Source organism: Schistocerca americana, chromosome 2 (assembly GCF_021461395.2).
Source record: "Schistocerca americana isolate TAMUIC-IGC-003095 chromosome 2, iqSchAmer2.1, whole genome shotgun sequence".
NCBI classification, from domain to species: domain Eukaryota; kingdom Metazoa; phylum Arthropoda; class Insecta; order Orthoptera; family Acrididae; genus Schistocerca; species Schistocerca americana.
In genome coordinates, this window is record NC_060120.1 from 862,483,712 (window position 1) to 862,505,423 (window position 21,712).

The 21,712-nt window shown below is 43.3% G+C and overlaps 1 protein-coding gene across 2 annotated transcripts in view; it reads left to right on the plus strand.

Annotated features, from left to right (window-relative positions):
* The window catches only part of LOC124595900 (long-chain-fatty-acid--CoA ligase 1), a 262,999-nt gene that overhangs the window by 81,550 nt on the left and 159,737 nt on the right, over nucleotides 1-21,712 (plus strand). Inside the window, exon 1 of one of the 2 annotated variants that reach the window (XM_047134809.1) lies at nucleotides 11,696-11,823. The exons of the other annotated variant lie outside the window; for it this stretch is intronic. The gene's annotated coding sequence lies outside the window, so the exon portion shown is untranslated. Of the gene's footprint in view, nucleotides 1-11,695; nucleotides 11,824-21,712 lie in introns of those variants that run through there. 2 annotated transcript variants of the gene reach the window in all.

The following is a 21,712-nucleotide window of genomic DNA, read 5'->3' on the forward strand; positions in this document are numbered from 1 at the left end:
ATGAGAGAATTCCACAAGATCTCCAGGAATTCTAACCTACACGTGCATAGCGACCTGCCACTTTTAAATCGCAAGAGACTGAAATCACGCCATCCAACTCTGTGCGATGCTGCTGACATGATTGCTAAGAATTTCAAACTTATTGAAGAATGGAACGGTCGGTGGGAAACAGTGACAGATGTGCACCTGCATCACATCTTCTCAGGTGCTAAACTTCCAAGTGGATTCGCCTTACCACGCAAGACCTGGTCTACTCTCAACAGAATCCGTACCGGCCATGGGCGATGCAGGGACGCTCTCTTTAAGTGGAAGAAGCTGCCTGATCCAGCTTGCGACTGCGGGGCTCCATACCAGACTGTTCACCACATTATAAGTGAATGCGGGATTCGAGCCTATCACGGCGCCAAAGAGGACTTCCTGCTAGCAACTCCAGATGCAGTGCGCTGGATTGAAGGACTGGATATTCAGTTGTAAAGACAAACTTAAGTTTCTTGTGTGTCAATATGTACATATGTATAGGTAATTTAATTTCATGATATGTCTGTATTAGCCATATGCTAAATAAATAATAATAAGTATAGATAGTTTAAAATACCTGGCAGACCAATCTCGAATCATTTTACTATATTAATCGATACTATTGTCGGCATATAGGGTTTTTTCTGTTAAGGCTTCGGCGGAAAGAAAAAGCCTTGGCTCAAGCCAATGTCGGGAGAGTAAAAGAATGCCATAGCCTACGCGTCTAGAGGGATCGTGAGAGGGGGGATGTTTACTTGTTTTCTCAGTCAGTACTGGCATTCAACGGATGCGCTCGCCTCGTACCGATCGGCAGGTATGGTACAAATAAGACACGGAAGTAACAAGGACACGTTGAAACGAATTATACAGACATTCATGTTTAACGTTACAATATTTAATCCTCAATTGACTCACGCAATGCTATTGTGCGTTATGTAATCGTGACTTCAGAATGGTAATGCCGGCTTCAGCCAACAGTCATTTGTGGTGGTTCATAATCGGAACGGAAAAGGAAGTGAAGGGGTCCTCAAATTCGCTCAGACATTTTTGAAGCAAAGAAGAGAAAGCAGAAAGGTGGAAGGATTATATAGAGGGTCAGTACAAAGGTGATGTACTTGAGGACAATATTATGGAAATGGAAGAGGATGTAGATGAAGATGAAATGGGAAATATGATACTGCGTGAGAGTTTGTCAGAGCACTGGAAGGCCTAAGCCGAAACAAGGCCCCGGAAGTAGACAACATTCCATTAGAACTACTGATAGGCTTGGGAGAGCCAACCCTCACAAAACTCTATCATCTGGTGAGCAAGATGTATGAGACAGGCGAAATACCCTCAGACTTCAAGAAGAATAGAATAATTCCAATCCCAAAGAAAGCAGGTGTTGACAGATTTGAAAATTACCGAGCTATCAGTTTAATAAGTCACGGCTGCAAAATAATAACACGAATTCTTTACAGACGAATGGAAAATTGGTAGAAGCCGACCTCGGGGAAGATCAGTTTGGATTCCGTAGAAATGTTGGAACACGTGACGCAGTACGGACCTACGTTTCTAGCATATGTAGACTTAGAGAAAGCTTTTGACAATGTTGACTGGAATACTCTCTTTCAAATTCTGAAGGTGGCAGGGGTAAAATACATGGAGCGAAAGGCTATTTACACAGAAACCAGATGGCAGTTATAAAAGTCGAGGGGCATGAAAGGGAAGCAGTGGTTGAGAAGGGAGTGAGACAGGGTTGCAGCCTATCCCCGATGTTATTAAATCTGTATATTGAGCCAGCAGTAAAGGAAACAAAAGAAAAATTCGGCGTAGGAATTAAAATCCATGGAGAAGAGAAATAAAAACTTTGAGGTTCGCCGATGACATTGTAATTCTGTCAGACACAGCAAAGGACCTGGAAGAGCAGCTGAACGGAATGGACAGTGTCTTGAAACTAGGATATAATATGAACATCAACAAAAGCAAAACGAGGATAATGGAATGTAGTCGAATTAATCCGGGTGATGCTGAGGGAATTAGATTAGGAAATGAGACGTTTAAGTAGTAAATGAGTTTTGCTATTTGGGGAGCAAAATAACTGATAATGGTCGAAGTAGAGAGGATATAAAATGTAGACTGGCAATGGCAAGGAAAGCGTTTCTGAAGAAGGGAAATTTGTTAACATCGAGTATAGATTTAAGTGTCAGGAAGACGTTTCTCAAAGTATTTGTATGGAGTATAGCCATGTATGGAAGTAAAACGTGGACGATAAATAATTTAGACAAGAAGAGAATAGAAGCTTTCGAAATGTGGCGCTACAGAAGAATGCTTAAGATTAGATGGGTAGATCAAATAACTAATGAGGACGTATTGAACAGAATTAGGGAGAAGAGAAATTTGTGGCACACCTTGACTAGAAGAAGGGATCGGTTGGTAGGACACGTTCTGAGGCATCAAGGGATACCAATTTAGTACTGGAGGGCAGCGTGGAGAGTAGAAATCGTAGAGGGAGACCAAGAGATGAATACCCTAAGCAGATGCTGAAGGATGTAGGTTGCAGTAGGTTCTGGGAGATGAAGATGCTTGCACAGGATAGAGTAGCATGGAGAGCTGCATCAAACCAGTCTCTGGACTGAAGACCACAACAACAACACATTTTGGTAATGGCAATAACGACATGAAAATGTTGCAGGTGAGCTAGCAATAGTTTTTCATACATTCAAACAAAATATCAGCTGCAGAAGTACGGATTGTCGAAATAAATTATCTAAGATTGTTTTTTATCATTCTAAATTGGCTAAGAAGATGACATGTGCTCGAAGTAAGGCAGAAGCAGTTGTGGAAAAGGTTTCGGCTCCAAAAAGAACTCAGGACTTCATTGATGTCTTGAAAGATCCAACTAAATCAAGCAGCTTCTTCTCTGCTGCAGCAGGTGCTTTCAACCAGAAAAACGGCAAGAAGTTCCCTCTAGTTGTAAGGCATTTTGATCTGGGTAGATCGTAAAATACAGGCTTCTTAACTTCACTGAACAAGCTGGTGAGACAACTAATGGCTTCACGGTCTGATCAAGTCTTCACTGTATTTTCATAATTTAGATGTAAAGAACATCAGTGATTATTGCAAAGATATTTAAATGTACAAACATCAAAAAAAGTTTTGCATCACCCCGGTTCCCAGAACTCCTGAGGATAGACGTTAACTCTGGATATTGTATCACAGACACAGTCCCTTTGACTATTCAGAGATGTCACTAAACCCGCCCAAAGATGTAGACAACCATGCATGAGCAGCGCCTATTAGACGTAGGGGTCCACAGCCGATCATTTCCAGTTATTCCACCAGGAAGGAGGTACACGGCTCATGTTGTCTTTAGTTCAACCATACCTAGACAAACAATACCGCGGTTCGATCGCGTCTGCATTGTTACTTTGTGGCAGGAAAGGCTCTCAACAAGGGAAGTGTCCAGGCATCTCGGAGTGAACCAAAGCGATGTTGTTCGGACATGGAGGAGATACATAGAGACAGGAACAAGTCTTCATTGTTGTCATTCCATTATACAGCTGATGGTTGTCCGTATTCACAATTGTGAATACATTTCACACTGTTGTGTGATACAGTACTATGTATGAGGGCGTTTTATATGCTACGTGGGTTCAAATGTAAATGTTTGTGTTTCTACCGTTATTGCCATGTATGTGTAATGTTTGTGCTTCCATGAAAATTTTGTCTCATTCTGGCAGATGTTCTAATGATGAGCTACGCCTAAAACGCGTCAGCGAATGTAAATTTTTACTGATAAGTGATCTGTTGATTTCAGCGACCTAATAAAGCAGTGATATAAGACGCGATCAGACATAATGACGTTTTTCCGTATATACGTGACAGTGTTTTTTCCAGATGTCACTGGTGATATGCATTTGTCACAGCGTTCTTTTTTTTCATGTCGCTGCTGCGTTCATTTTGTCAGCAGATCTGAGACGCCATGGAAGTCAGTTTAGGTGACGTCTTGTCATAAGCAGCTATCAATGGCGTAGATGACGACATCTTAATCGTGTCGCAACTTGGGACAAAATTATCTGCTGGCGGCGACTGGCGCACACTGAAATATATCACTGTTCAGAGAAACTGCCTCCGTTCGACTCAAAAGAGAGGCGTCGCAGGAGTAATTTCTGGACGTTATAACTTTCCCTGTCCTCATCAAGTTACTAGACTCCACATTACACCACTGGACGATTTAAATGAAAGGTTAAATAATGTCGAATTACTGTAGGAAGTCCTGTTTTAACTTCGATGTTGTGCTTCTATCACATAAGCACCGTTTTTAACAAAACATTAGGAGCAAATTCAAACCATAATGACTTGGCAACTTAACCAGTATTACCTATACAGGGTCAATGGTTCGATGTATCTAAACAAATTTTTCTGCAAATGAAAGTGGCCGGAGGCGCGGGGAAAAGGGTGGGGGTAAAGGGAAAATTCTGCTTTCTGGCTCTAGATGGGTCAATAGGATCCGAACTACCGCCGTGTCATCCTCTGCCAATAGCGTCCTTGATGTGTTATGGAGGGGCATCTAGTCAGCACACCTCTTTCCCCATCGTTGTCGGGTTCCATGACTTTGGAACCAGTTCTAATCTCTGTTGATCCATTGTGGATACGGGGCAGCGACGATCAGATATTTACTAAAGAAAAATCACCATCAGACGTATGTTTTCAGAAGTTATTTTATTTTCACAGCCACTTTCAGCATCTCATTGATGCCGTCTTCAGGTCCCTGAGCACTCCATCTATTGAGAATCAGCTACATCGATGCAAGTATAACCGGAGCCATCAATACTTGGATTCCGTTGTACTTCGACGACTTGACAACAACTGCAATTGTACACACTCCACAAAAAATTCGGGGAATGTAGGTATTGATGGCTGTGGTGGCTGTGGTTATACATGCGTCGATGAATCTGATTATACACAGCGTGCACAGGGGCCTGAAGATGGCGTTAACGAGATGTCGAAGCTGGTCGTGTAAATAAAATAACTTCTGGAGGCATAGGCTGTCTGGTGATGTTTGTTTGCAAAAACCAATACTAATCGGTCGAACAGCTCCCCAGTTGGCTTCATGAGGCTGGGTACACCCCATATCAGTCCTCTCACCAAGGGAAAATCGCTGGCAGTACCAAAAATCGAACCCAGGTCCACTGCATGGGAGTCAGCGGCGCTGACACAGCTACGGAGGCGGAAGAGGAGGCGGGCGCCGGGGGTGGATGGGGGGGGGGCGGACATGAGGAGCACGTAATTCTGTTCCATGTTTAATTGTAGTATCGACGAGTTTTTCAAGCAAGTACATATGTTTTCTTTTAAGTGGAGCGATGTATATTTTGAAGCATTGGAAAGCTCTTGACAACAAACACAGTGACGTAGCATCTGTTAATGTTGGTTCTAAATCTTTTCGAAAAAATATCCGAGAAATGCGGTAAAAGTGAAAGACAAGGTGTCCGGAATCGACTATCGCGGTGTAAACACCGCAATTGTATCAAGCACTTCGATTGTTTATTTGTTTTCACACAAGTTATTCACATAAACCTAGTTTTCCCATACCCCTTATGAGAAGCATATAACTGCATTTACAACACCGAGCGAGGTGGCGCAGTGGCTAGCACACTGGACTCGCATTCGGGAGGACGACGGTTCGACCCTGCTTCCGACCATCCTGATTTAGGTTTTCCGTGATTTCCCTAAATCTCTCCAGGCAAATTCCGGGGTGGTTCCATTGAAAGGGCAGGGCCGACTTTCCCGTCCTTCACAAATGGTTCAAATGGCTCTAAGCACTATGGGACTTAATATCTGAGGTCATCAGCCCCCTAGACTTAGAACTACTTAAACCTAACTAACCTAAGGACATCACACATTTTCATGCCCTTGGCAAGATACCCGTGCTTCCCTAATCCGATGAGGCCGATGACCCCGCTATTTGGTTTCCTCCCCCAAACAAACCAACCCCATTTACAACAATCACAGCTGACGCAAACATTTCGGAAACGTCACATACTTGCACCTTTACTCCAGATCGCAGACAGATGAGGTACACAAATTCCAAGCCCGGGGGAAAAAATGGTGTCAGGAAGGCGATCCGGCAACCAGTATTGTCACCTCACTCTGCCAAAACGCCAATGATACGGGGCCCGCTCGGGCTCAAGGGGCCCCGACACGGGTTCGCAAAAATTCGTAAAATGCTTTCCACAACCTCACTCAAGGTGAACGCTTAAGTCTTAGGCCGTACCTTAAACACTTAATTAAGCGCCGTAGCCCTCAGAACACAGGGTTATTGAGCGGTTCGGCCTCCAGTGGACCCCCGGGAACGTCTCACACCAGACGAGTGTAACCCCAACGCTTGTGTGGAAGAGTAATGATGGTGTACGCGCACGTAGAGAAAGTGTTTGTGCAGCAATCGTCGACATGGTGTAACTGAGGCGGAATAAGGGGAACCAGCCCGCTTTCGCCGAAGCAGATGGCACACCGGACCTCGACACTAACCCGCCGGGCGGATTCGTGCCAGGGACCGGCACACCTTCCCGTCCGGAAAGCACTGCGTTATACCGCACGGCTAACCGAGCGGGCAACCATGACTTGCAAAATTATGGTTCCCATGACTTTTGGAACTGGGATGAATTACATTCTCCTTGAAGTCTGAGGATATTTCGCCTGTCTCACATACCTGTATTTTGCACAACACGTGGAATAGTTATATAGTAGATGACTCACCGAAGAATCTCAAGGAATTTCGCCTACTCCAGGAGACTTGTTTCGATTTACGTCGGTTTATACTCGCGTTTGTCTGATTTCCTCTTCGTGACCATTTCGCGAGGTGCTGAGATGGAGTAATACGTCTGTGTTGCGGGGCACTTCTTCGAAAACACGCCCTCTACGTTTTATAGGTAAGCACGCTAAGGTGGCAATAAAGTCATGGGATAGTGATACGCCCTTATACATGCGGCGGTTGTATAGCGTACATCAGATATAAAAGCGCAGGGCATTGGCAGAGCTGTCATTTGTACTCAGGTGATTCATGTGAAAAGGTTTTCGACGTATAGCCGCACGACAAGAATTAACATACTTTCAACGCGGAATGGTAGTTGGAGCTAAACGTATGGGATATTCCATTTCGGAAATCATTAAGGAATTCAGTATTCCGAGAGCCACAGTGTCAAGAGCGTGCCTAGAATACTAAATTTCAGGTATTATCTTTCACCACGACAACGCAGTGGCTGGCAGCCTTCACTTAACGACCGAGGGCAGCTGCGTTTGTATAGCGTTGCCAGTGCTAACAGACAAGCAACACTGCTTAAAGTAACCATGGAAATCAATGTGGGACACGAGACAAACTTATCCGTTAGGACAGTGCAGTAAAATTTGGCTTTAATGAGCCGTGGCAGCAGACGACCGACGCGGCTGCCTTTGATAGCAACACTACATCGTGTGCAGCGCCTCTCCTGGGCGCGTGACTATATCGGTTGGGCTCTAGACGACTGTGAAATCGTGACCTTATCAGATGAGTCCCAGTTTCAGTTGGTAAAAGCAGATGGCAGGTATCGAGTGTGGTGCAGACCCCATGAAGTCATAGACCCAAGTTGTCAACAGGGCACTATGCAATCTGGTAGCGGTTCCATAATGGTGCGGGCTGCGTCTATAAGCAATGGAGTGGGTCCTCTAGTCCAACTGAATCGATCATTGACTGGATATTTTATGTTCAGCTACCTGGTGACTTGCAGCCATTCATGGACTTCATGTTCCCAAACAACGACGAAATATTTATGTATGACGATGCACCATGTCACTGGGTTCGCGGTTGGTTTAAAAAACGTTCTGGACAATTCGAGGGAATGATTTAGCCATCCAGATCGCAGGACATGTATCCCATCGAACAATTACGGGACATAATTGAGACGTCAGTTCGTGCACAAAATCCTGCACGGACAACGCTTCCGGAATTAGGACGGCCGTAGATTTTTCTTTTTTTTGTGGTTCTAGGGCGCACAACTACAGTGGTCATTAGCGCCCAGACTAAATTATGAATGCACTGCGAGGCACAATGTTAAAACAGCAAGGGATTAAAAGAAAACAACATAATCAAATGTCCTTAGACAAGTTTGTCAAGTGGATAAAACGAAGAACGGGAGCAGCTCCTCCTGGGTCATCCGCTAAAATTTCATCCAGAGTACATGGTAGGCCAAGATCAATGCGCAGTGTATTAAAATTCGGACAGGACGTTAAAATGTGGCGTACCGTCAGCAATTGCCCACATGAGCAGAACGGTGCCGGCGCAGGCGTCGGCAGATGGCGGTGGCTGAACCGGCAGTGTCCAATCCGTAACCGGGACAAAACTACCTCCTCCCGCCGAGAAGGGCGCGAAGAGGTCGTCCAAGCCGTGGGGAGAGGTTTCAAGGCCCAAAGCTTGTTTTCAGTAAGTGTAGACCAATCGAAATGCCACAGCGATAAAATGACCCTGCTAAAATCAGATGAAGGCACACAACAAGAACCTGTCCGAGGCTGGAGGACCGCAGCCTTGGCCGCGGCATCGGCAGCTTGGTTCCCAGGGATACCGACATGACCAGGAACCCACATAAAGGTAACCGGAGAACCGTCGTCCGCCAGCTGCTGAAGAGAGCGTTGGATCAGGTGCACGAAAGGGTGAACCGGATACGGATCACTGAGGCTCTGGATGGCGCTCAGGGAATCAGAGCAGATGACATAAGCAGAATGTCGGTGGCGGCGGATAGAGGGCAAATAGCTCAGCTGTGAAGACCGAACAATGGCCATGGAGCCGGTATTTGAAACTGTGTGCTCCGACAATAAAAGAACACCCGACACCGTCATTGGTCTTAGAGCCATCTGCATAAATGAAGATCGTATTAATGAACTTCGAACGAAGTTCGACAAACCGCCAGCGGTATACCGAAGTTGGGGTAACCTCCTTTGGCAGCGAGCTGAGGTCAAGGTGAACGCGAACCTGACGGCTGTAGAGGCAGCATGGCTCGATATTTGTGCAGAGGACCTCTAAACGACTTGTTGAGCCAACGTCACATCTAGTTGCCCTGGATATGTTGGCAAAAATACTTGTTCAAAACCGGTGGTAGGCACAAAACATCTTCCGAGATTATCCTAAATGCTTTCTCCGAAAATTATTTCGAGCAGTTGGTCCACGAACCCACGCGAATTGTAAATGGTTGCGAAAACACACTTGACCTCTTAGCCACAAAAAATCCAGAGCTAATAGAGAGCATCATGACATATACAGGGATTAGTGATCACAAGGTCGTTGTAGCTAGGCTCAATACCGTTTGTTCCAAATCCACCAGAAACAAACGCAAAATAATTTTATTTAAAAAAGCGGATAAAGTGTCACTAGAAGCCTTCCTAAGAGACAATCTCCATTCCTTCCGAACTGACTATGCAAATGTAGACGAGATGTGGCTCAAATTCAAAGATATAGTAGCAACAGCAATTGAGAGAGTCATACCTCATAAATTGGTAAGAGATGGAACTAATCCCCCATGGTACACAAAACAGGTCCGAACGCTGTTACAGAGGCAACGGAAAAAGCATGCGAAGTTCAGAAGAACGCGAAATCCCGAAGATTGGCTAAATTTTACAGATGCGCTAAATTTGGCACGGACTTCAATGCGAGATGCCTTTAATAGGTTCCACAACGAAACATTGTCTTGAAATTTGGTAGAAAATACGAAGAAATTATGGTCGTATGTAAAGTACACAAGCGGCAAGACGCAGTCAATGCCTTCGCTGCGCAGTGCCGATGGTACTGTTACAGACGACTGTGCCGCTGAAGCGGATTTGTTGAACGCAGTTTTCCGAAATTCCTTCACCAGGGATGACGAATGGAATATTCCAGAATTTGAAACACGAACAGCTGCTAGCACGAGTTTCTTAGAAGTAACCTTAGGAGTTGCGAGGCAACTCAAATCGCTTGATACGGGCAAGTCTTCAGATCCAGATTGTATACCGATTAGGTTCCTTTCAGATTACGCTGATACAATGGCTCCCTACTTAGCAATCATATACAACCGCTCGCCGCTCACCGATAGATCTGTACCTGCAGATTGGAAAATTGCGCAGGTCGCACCAGTGTTTAAGAAGGGTAGTAGGAGTAATCCATCGAACTACAGACCTATATCATTGACGTCGGTTTGCAGTAGGGTTTTGGAGCATATACTGTATTCAAACATTATGAATCACCTCGAAGGGAACGATCTATTTATACGTAATCAGCATGGTTTCAGAAAACATCGTTCTTGTGCAACGCAGCTAGCTCTTTATTCGCACGAAGTAATGGCCGCTATCGACAGGGGATGTCAAGTTGATCCCGTATTTCTAGATTCCCGGAAGGCTTTTGACACCGTTCCTCACAAGAGACTTCTAATCAAGCTACGGGCCTATGGGGTATCGTCTCAGTTGTGCGACTGGATTCGTGATTTCCTGTCAGGAAGGTCGCAGTTCGTAGTAATAGACGGCAAATCATCGAATACAACTGAAGTGATATCGGGTGTTCCCCAGGGAAGCGTCCTGGGACCTTTGCTGTTCCTGATCTATATAAATGACGTGGGTGGCAATCTGAGCAGTTCTCTTAGGTTGTTCGCAGATGATACTGTAATTTACCGTCTAGTAAGGTCATCCGGAGACCAGTATCAGTTACAAAGCGATTTAGAAAAGATTGCTGTATGGTGTGGCAGGTGGCATTTGACGCTAAATAACGAAAAGTGTGAGGTGATCCACGTCAGTTCCAGAAGAAATCTGTTGGAATTCGATTACTCGATAAATAGTACAATTCTCAAGGCTGTCAATTCAACTAAGTCCTGGGTGTTAAAATTACGAACAACTTCAGTTGGAAAGACCACATAGATATTATTGTGGGGAAGGCTTGCCAAAGGTTTCGTTTCATTGGCAGGACACTTAGAAGATGCAACAAGTCCACTAAAGAGACAGCTTACACTACACTCGTTCGTCCTCTGTCAGAATATTGCTGCGCGGTGTGGGATCCTTACCAGGTGGGATTGACGGAGGACATCGAAATGGTGCAAAAAAGGGCAGCTCGTTTTGTATTATCACGTAATAAGGGAGAGAGTGTGGCAGATATGATACGCGAGTTGGGATGGAAGTCATTAAAGCAAAGACTTTTTCGTCGCGGCGAGATCTATTTACGAAATGTCAGTCACCAACTTTCTCTTCCGAATGCGAAAATATTACGTTGAGCCCAACTACATAGGTAAGAATGATCATCAAAATAAAATAAGAGAAATCAGAGCTCGAACAGAAAGGTGTGGGTGTTCGTTTTTCCCGCGCGCTGTTCGGGAGTGGAATGGTAGAGAGATAGTATGATTGTGGTTCGATTAACCCTCTGCCAAGCACTTAAATGTGAATTGCAGAGAAATCATGTAGATGTAGATGCTTCACTGCGCCTGGAAAAAGGATGTTCGTCTCAGTTTATGGAAACAGTGAAAGACCTACAACAGGATGATTCCGGCCGGTAATCGAACTGCTGGTAGTGCGGAGACAAGTGACGAGTGAGTCACGGACACGGCGAGGCGGCCGGCCAGATATAGGTGAGTTCGGCGGCGGGACGTCCTTGGGCCCCTGGCAGCGTGCCCCGGTGGTGGAGAGTGCGCGATTGTGCCCGCGGCGGGGTGGACGCAGCCGCCTAGGCCAGTGTTGTCCGCGGCGCCGAGGCGTAGCCATGAGACGCGCGCTCTGCCGTGCCTGACCGGTTACTTTAGTTGGTGTGCCGACGCCCGCCCCCGATCTTCTGACCGCGCTCAGGTACCAGCAGACATTGCCAGCTTTCTTCTTCTTCTCGGTACGCCAGTATCTGTCCTCCGTCGTTTCAGCAGGTGGCCGAGGACAATCGGGATGTGTGTTTGAGGGTTGGTGGCAAAGGCTTCCGCGACAGTTCGCTGTTATTGACGTGTTTCTGGAGGGAATCTGCTATTGAGGCTTCGTAGACTGTGACAATAGTGCAGAGTTTAGTGTTTGGTGCTATACTATATCAGGAGCATTATTTCGACTTGTATACATAGTTAATTTTTCATCCAGAAGCGAAATAAAAACCATATCAAGCAGACGTGTAGCTACTAGGTGGACGTCAACCAGCACGGTTGTAGTTGTTGTAACTTTGGTCGTTAACGACGCTATGAACAACAGTACGTCTTTCTCAAATAGCATCCTAATTATTTATCTCGTAATCTAGTTTCCTCAACACCTGCTCAAAAACTTATCATAGTGTGCCCCTCATGTAAAAATTACGTTATTAAAAACGTAACACGAAACTAACTTTTCATTCTCCTGTACTATGACGCTGTGCAGGGAGCCGGAATGACGTAACTCGTCCACTACGTGACAGTAAACAAATGGAAACACAGGGAAAATGCACACCACTCATTCAGTCAACAGCCATCAGTTGAAGATTTGTGATAGTACAACGTGCACCAACAAGGAGGCGGTGGAAGTGCTACTCATTTATTGAGAATATAAGATAGCAAAACAGTAATTGCATTAATGATTTTTATTGACAATACAGGTACATATCGTACAGTACTGTAGTACTTTTAAACGATACGTTCTGTATAGTGAAACAGTCCTGGATTGAAAACTGCATCAGTTCGTTGTTGTACGTAGTGTTCAACAAAGATTCAACCGAAGAAGGTTTGCTGAATGACCAGTGCGAATTTTCATTTTTTACTGTCGCCTTCAGCAGGTGGAAGAGTTACGTTACCCTGAGTATCATCCAATTAAGTGTTACGCGAGTAGTACACTGTGATCACTTTCTGAACAGGACTTCGAGAGTAAGTGGATTACCAAATAAATAGTGCTATAGGAAGCTACTTACTGCTGTCCATATCTTCGTGATGAACAAAATTACAAGAAGGGCGATCGTGCTGGTTGATGTTCCCGTATTGTGCTTCTGGACAGTGTTATTTATGATGGCCAGAACAAATTGGACAAGCTGAATATACAGTGAAACGTTTGACCCCTTCTATTTTCTGAACGGTTCAAGATATCGAAATAAGGTTTTCGGCAAATTACAGTAAGCACAGGATAAGGTAATGTTGTTGTACGGGTATTACCATTAATTAGCGAATCAGCTGAGATATTGGAGCAAGTGCGCAATTTTTAATTCGTTAATATAGCTGATTTAACGGTTTTCGAAAGCTCTTGAAAAGATGAATATAGTTCTACAACGCTTTTAAGTTTTGGCACTAAACATTTTACCAAAAATTTATCTGAGACGTGCTACAAACGAGAGGCGAGGTGGCTGGAATCTACTTTGTGGTATAAACACAGCCAAGTGGGGTTTTCGTGACAGGCTCTTGCAGGCAACAAGAACATGGTCTGGGACTTCTGAGAACAAAGTTAAATCTACTTGTCGTACTTTATAGGTCAAAATGCAGGGTCGATTAAAACTGTGCGTTAACATTTAGCGTATCCGAGGGAAATTAGGGAAACACATTTCAAATAGGTGTATGTTCAAATGGTTCAAAAGGCTCTGAGCACTATGGGACTTAACATCTGTGGTCATCAGTCCCCTAGAACTTAGAACTACTTAAACCTAACTAACCTAAGGACATCACACACATCCATGCCCGAGGCAGGATTCAAACCTGCGACCGTAGCAGTCGCGCGGTTCCGGACTGAGCGCCTGAACCGCTAGACCACCGCGGCCGGCTAGGTGTATGTCCTCGTGTTTTAGTGTCCGCTGCATATAATGACGTCTGAGTGTCTCGCTTGGCGCTAATTAAACTGGAGTGAGGGATACAGGCCGCCATCCCACTCGTTTCTTGGATACGTTTGCGAAACATTTCAACGACAACATTAACCACCGTTAGTTCACAATAATCTGTCACGATGATCTTCCTAATACCATAAAAAAGTAGAGTGTTCAATTTATGGAACCTTCAGTAACGCGGTCGATAAGTTAAGAATAGAAATCATATAACATTATGTGCCCCCTTTCCGTAATATCAGAAGTCGAACCCTTTTCGCTATACTAAACAGTTAGTTAAATAATTTTACGTGCTATGCAACCCACTCTACATAAATTGTAAGTGATGTTGCAAACCTCGTGTAAATATTTTGAAATGTTCAGGACGTAAAAGGGATATTCCCTGTTCGTATGTGTGCATACAAAAGACGTTAGTACTTTGCATATGGGCAATGTGTCTAACATTTGCCCATGTATAAACCCTATTATAGGTTTTTAATGGAACTATGATCATTCTAACATTATTCGAGAGTCCCGGAAACATGCAAAAATCTTTAAACATGTTAATACTACTTTATTAAATTAACTGACCCCTTCCTTACTTTTGCTTATTGATTAGATCAGATTAGATTAGTACTTGCTCCATAGATCATGAATACGACACTTCGTAATGATGTGGAACGTGTCAGGTGTGGATATCAACGGTTTCGGAACTAGTTAATATTAACAGATCTCGTGTATATATTTCGCGACCAAATGAGTTCAATGGCTGACGCAACGCACTTTGTAGGAAATACGTTCGGCTTTCGGCAACACCGCTGACTACTGGAACTGAGACCTTAACTCGCTCATTAACGCGAGCGTATTAAAAGTTTACTTATTTTTTATTCTCTTGATAAAGTTCGTAATCAGTGTGGTGAAGCAAATACTAGAACGGAGAGAGTGGTAATCACATTCCATTCTCGAAAATTGAGGTCGGAGGAAGCTGTGGGCATAGTCAGACGAGATGAGCTGAGAATGATCAGTTTTATCTTGATTAGCCGTCTTGATCAGCCGTACTAGCTAAGACGACTAGACGTCAGCCAAACGGTCGAGAGCTCGAGAACAGCTCTGAGCAAGGGAAAGAAGTTAAATCAGTGTCGACCAGTGCCACCATGTGGTGAAGATAACGTATAATCTATGACCCGTCTGACATACAGTTCCAAGTCGTCAGTAGTCTATATATGTCTACAGCTATTTACAGTGTTATGGAAGTACCTCCCGGACACTTGGGACGGTTTAGACAAAGCGTAAATAAATTTTCGAGCACTACTACTGTCTTCATGTATATCTTGGGTCGAAAACCGGCGCCGTCCGCGATTGGTTTCAATCCGGCGTGGGAAGAAACTCCTGGGAGAGCGAGGCATCCGCATTGTACTCCACCCTGGACACTTTTTTGGTTTTTTTTTCCGCCGGCCCTCGACTCGCCTCGAGACTGCAGCCCATAACGCAGACCAGTGAATGTTAATTTTCTTAGTGTTAACAGCAACAGTCCTCGCCCAAGCGATCAGTCGTTAAAAGTACTTTTGAAGGAATATATAAGAAATTTTTGCTGTTAGTGTTTGTGGAAATTAACACACTAAATTTCAAATCCTCGAATGACCTGCCTGAGGCCAAAAATCACAAAGTTACTCCTAATTGTTTTCACGACTGGGTTTGCCTGTTTCGTTACCATATTTTCTTCTGTATTTTTTCCTCGTGTTAACATTATTAAAAAGAAAACTAGCTGAGTGCCTAGCACTGTCAGAGACTGTATTTATTCCAGCGAAACTTCATCCCCCCCTTTTCTGTCCATTCCCCCTTCACTCATCTCTCTCTGCTCATCCCTTCCTTCACCCTCTCTCCCCCTCCTCATCCATTCATCTGTTCCTTCTCTCTCTCTCTCTCTCTCTCTCTCTCTCTCTCTCTCTCTCTCTCTCTGAGGCTTGTGGTTCTTGCTCGAACAGTATTCTTTTCCAGATGATAACTAATGTATATTCCAAGTTTCACTGATATGTTTCCACCAGTCTAGGATTAGCTTTGTACCCATGGCTTTGCCCACGTATGCACGTGTCAGTTGTGCTTCACATACATTTAACATATTTCACACGTATTTGTACACATATGTCACCTGCATCTATAGCGAGGCTTGCTCTGCAGTTTTTTTCACGCAGCGCAATGTTTATGACGTCGTATCCCTGAACTATTTGCTGTACAGTGATATATTTTTGCAGGCACATCCAGTGATACGCGGGGGCAGCTCTCCGCGAAATGTATTATGAATATAGTTGGTAACAACGAAATGATAAATTTAAACGTTTTGTATGATGCGGCAGTTTTTCACGTATGCCAGTGCTTATGACGTCATATCGCCTGAACTGATATAATTTTCGTGGTATGTTCATTGGTACACGTGAATGCTGCCTACAAAATGTGTTGTGAATACAGGTGCAAGTAAAGAAATAATTAAAACGCCATGCTTCAGGTATCAGTTTTACTGCATGAACAGTGAGAACCTAGTAAGCGATAAACTTTCTTTTTCATTTTTTGTGGGTTGTTAACAAGAAAAAATTTCGTAAAGGTTTGAAATTATCTACAAAGTTTGTTGTAGTTCACTAAGAGCTCTCATTCTCAAGTAAATGAATAAAGTATGGGAATTCATATGTCGTGGGTTACATTGCTTTTTCACCCCCACCCCTTTGGTAGATCGGATGGTTCTCACCCCCACAGCGATTCTCTCCAGACAGTAAGTGATCTGTGTACCAATTTGGCTGAAATCGGTCCAGTGGTTTAGGATAATATGTGGTACATACATATTGTAAATGCATACATTCATTTTTATATTATCCATGGACGTATGGATTCTTGTCAGCTGTTGACGTCTACAGCTGCTGAAACTGAAGGTAATTTACAATGAGTTACTTGCAGCCAGTAGCTTTTATAGTTGTTTATTTTTATATATCCTGTCTTCAGATGTGAACACTGTTTCTTTACCAACGGTTTTACAAAATTTTGCAACGAAAATTTTTAAAGCATTTATTGCAAAACGTCGTAAGGAAAGAAAAATGTTCACGACGCGTAAATAAGTGTACACATCTGAAGATGGGGTGAAAATAAAATGAATTTACTAAAAAAAAAGGTGCTTTGAGGCATAATTTGTTGCCGTAGCGTGTCTCGAAAAGGCTGCCATTCATATCGGTGCATTACCTCATAAACATAGTCATGGACATTAGTTTTGACTTCATGCGCTACGCGCGCTGTTCTAGTGTCACGTGACGATGCGGTCCGCGAGGTGAAGTAAGAACGTGAATCAGGTCTGCGGATCATAAAAGGCTGCCCGTGCCTCATGTGTACTCTTGCAGATGCAGTGGACCATTTCCTTACATGTGGATAGTGTGCACGTTCGAATGTGATAGGTGCTGCTAGATTTCCCGTACAGGTAATCACCCTCCGCATTGCGTGATACATCTATGTGTACGGGGTGACCAAGGAGGAATGGCGTACCCTGAAAAACTATTATTAAAAATTTGTAATTGTTGTTCACTTATATTAAAAAACGTGCATTTTAAGGAAGTGCGAAAGTGTAAGTAGAATCCTGAATAATACTGAATACGACATCCATTGTGGAAAGTAACATTTACTACTGACAACGGAAACTTCCCATCGCAACCCCACACAGATTTAGTGGTAAGATAGCTCAGTAGAAAGCCCGTCAAAAACTGAACATAGGTCAAGCCTGGAAACAGGAAGAACATGCACTGAACTGCGAAAAAAAAGCAAAATAGAAACAGTGCAAAGCTCAAGATATTCAATATAGAGCAAATTTGAATAGCCACGGCGTTGTGATTATCTGGTCACAGTGATAGACTGCGAAGGGGAAGATCTGTATTCAAATCTCCCTGGTGCCCCATTTTTTTTTCCTCCAATCATTAAGTTATGAACTGTCTGTCCGGTCACTGAGGTGTCTGTTCACTACATTCAAATTTCTGTGTCGTGGCGTAACGTCTATTTTGATCCAATGACGGCATATCCCACCTGATAGATAGTAGACGTACCGACTGTACTTGTTCTGTATTTGTTCTACACAAGTACCTCATGTTATGACTCTTGCCTTCAGTTTTGGTATTTTGGCTCTTGAATTCCTTTGTTGTAACATAGTTCACACCCATTTGTTTGTTGGTTTGATTTGTATGAGACGTCTGTGCGGCATCTCGCCTGCTGTCACTATTCATTACATATTTACTTTCAACGGGGAAAAAACCAGGCCGACTTGAACACAGATCTTCCTTCTTGTTTTTGTGGAAAAGTCCTTGTACTACCTGGCAAATCGAACTGAAGGCCTGCCCCCAGGGTGGCAGCACCATTGCGTTTATACCCGAAAAACAGGGAAGAGAGGCAGAGAGCGCTGTTACACGATGTACGTCTATAAGAAAATGCACTGTACAGCACAATAATTAAACATTGACTGGCCCTTTTTTTTGACAATATGCCTCGTACACAGTCACTTTGCTAACATTTATTCACAATGTAACGTGTATGAATCCCCCTTTTGTCTTATGCAACTGTCCGTTTTAATTCTCAAGCTTCATTTTTACGTAATAAATCCAAGATAAGGAACGCCTTTTTGAAACTGTCGTCTCGTTCGTAAATGATTGTAAGGTGCCAAAACAAATCTCAGAGAGAGAAAAATCGTTTGACGAGTTTACTTGCTAGCATTGCAATCCACTTCTGTTCGATAAAAAGCTGCTAAGTGCGTATTAATCTTAACTTGTGAATCGCTCCACTTTCGCACAGGTAGCACTAAGATCTTGTCTGGCGTAGCGGTAACTTTGTTTGCAGGCACCTGCGCACAGTTACAATTAATACTCGCAGAACAACGTTAGATAAATGAAAGTTACCTCCACTTTCTAGAATAAATTCAATGATCAAAGCAAATTTCTCGGGAACACTACTTAATTGACAATGATCGTGATAGGTCAGTCAGTTTGCACGAAATATTTATAATTGATATACACAAACCTTCCTGGTGAACTTCTGAATCTGTCTCTCTATGAAAACCGTACCAAAATCCCTGCCATAGTTTGATATTAGCTTTCACATACAATCAGAAAAACGCGGCGGAGGGATTTTAATCTATAATACGATAGGTGTCTCATAAATTGCTACTGGACATTTATCCAGATCGGCAATGAGGCATTTGGATGTACTTCGTTTTTATTTGGGGCTGATACCTGGATCCCACTTCACCCAGCATCGTGTCCCTCAAGCACACCATCGACTTTCTCAACTTCATCATTTCACTTTCACATTCTGCACCTTTCCCGTCAGCACTGTCGCTCCTTTCTCTCCTTTTCATCATCTGCAAATTTCAAGATGTTAACTGCAAGTTCTCGCAGATCGAGATGGCATTTCTCGCAGTAGTTTATCTTGTTCTGACCGAGGTATTTAACAACACACAATATTTTCCACTGGAACAATGGCTGTACAATGTCATGTGACAACATTTGTTGATGGGCCGACGATTCGCTTTGTCGAGAAATATCAAAATCTTTGTCTTTCCACTTGAAGTGACACTCGCTTCCTAAAGTCTCGAAATGTACACCAGTTTGTATTAATTCCTTTCTGGGTGATAAGTGGGGGTGATCGACGCGACATTCTCACTAGCCTTCTTGGTGCGCTCCATAGCGAATTTTGCAGCAAACACTCTTTTCGTTGATTCCAGAAAGGGGAAAAATTCTATATTTCCTGTACTAAGATTTCAAAATAACGCCTGAAATCTTCTGGTCACCTTTAGTATAGTTACATTGCCTAACGTCTCAGAACTTTCTGTACAGCACTTTTTCGTATTCCATGAAAAGCTATTCCATTTCTTCTGTTCTATCTACAAACAGTCACTATCTTGATTTAAAATTTCATTCCTTGTCTTGACAAGTCGCTTGTTTTCATAGCATGTTAATACAGCTTAGTAAATTTCACCAGTTTCAGCAACACATCTTTGTTCAACGCGATGCAATATCAAGTGGGTCACATCCTCACTGTATGAAGGCACATTAGTTATAGACACATGTCATTTATTGACTTTATTGCTCTGTACCAAATTTCCGCTGTTTCCAATCACGGTGAATCCTGACTTTTGAAATGCATTTTCTCTTCCAAAATAACACAGTTAAAATGAGACATACTCGTACACCACAGTAGATTGAGTGATGCCCATTCGAACGTGCATAACACCATTAAAAAGCTTAGCGTTCACCTAAACTCACAAATGACGGGAATCATTTATTATTGTACAAAGTTTAATACGCACTCGATAAGAAGCTAACATTTGTCCTTACTTCTATGCGTTATTAAGTGATGTAAGCGCATATTCGACAATGCGCAAAGCTGTTACGTCTTGTTACTTCCTGCTTTTAAACCTACTATGGAACAGAAAAACTGTGATAGGAAAGGCATTCGTCACCTACCATTTATATTAAATCCAAAAATTAAGATGACTATGCCCTGAAGATAGCGGATATAAGCGAGGAGAAAGACCAGAGATGGCAGTATTGTCTGCTCAGGGTCGATGTGAGGCGAAGAGGAAAGAACTGATATGCGCTATATTGAAACTGCCAGTTCCACCACGGAATCCGCTTCGAAGGAAAGGGAAAAAAAGGTAATCTGTACAGGCAATGTTTGGTGAGAGACGTGAACATAGATTCGGGCTCAGCGAATTCATCGAACGCTAACTTTTCCCAGTAAAGGCCACAAAGGCTAACTACTACTTACATCGTCAATGTAACAGAAAGTTCATTCACGCTAGTAGAATTTAACGATAATAGTAAACCATCCCCTCTGTGTCTACCGAAATTGATTGTTTCTTCCATCGTAATGTAAGTTATTTGATAAGAGTAACGTATTCTCTTCAATGACTGCTTGTCACGCTCATTCAACGTGCTCTTTCGTCCGCATTGTGATGTTTTCCCGCTTTCCCTGTATGCGTTATAAACCTTTCATAGGTGCCTCTTGAAACACCACAACTTCCTTTGTTGTGGAAGCACTCACCATACGAACACCAACAATTTGCCCACGCTCGAATTCGCTTAGCTCCGACATACTGCACTCACGATTACACAGGCCGGTATTTTGACTACGACTGACACTCAACGTATTGATGACAGAGCACAGGTGCCGCTGGCGGTCAGATATAACATCGCAACCTGCTAGCTTGCTAGCATCTCAATTTATGTTTAGCCATGCATTTCTTGCGATATTTCGACATTCTTGACCAACCCCTGTTTGTAGGCGGAGGTCATGTAGCTCGGTCCTGAGAATGAATAGACTACAATATACAGCACTTTTATTAAATTAAACGAGTAGGCGTCATTTGCAGTGATAAGTTATATGAACAGATAGAAGCGCAGTTCCCCAGTCTAAATTTTTGCTAGTCTCACGCTGAGGTGTACGTTCCATAGCTTTACTTCAATGCTGTCACGCACCAAATATCTGTTCTGTCTCAGCTAAACTAGGCGAGCAGTCGTGAATTAGAACAACTTAACACCTCACGTAATGTTTACCTAAGACAATTTCGATGATGCAGAATTGAGCATTAACTTTTCTGGAATTCTACCGTTCAGGCATATTTTTGCCCGATAAACTATGGCGTTACTCCAGCTTGGATAGTGAATAAAACTGCGGGCAAGAGAAACAAAACTATTGACGCACTGTGAGCAAACTGAACAATTCACTGCTATTTTACTCTTCGTTTTGCATAGAAGCATAACAAATTGACGTTTCGACACTTTGCGTGTCAATTTCGCTGCTTAAATTCATCCAAGCAACTTTTCATGCGATAGAACTGACCCCGTTCCTGACATTCCTATCCTTCACAAAGGTGAGGTTTACTGGAATCGAATTAGAGACTGGTCTTTTTTTCTTCCAGTAATAGGTGAT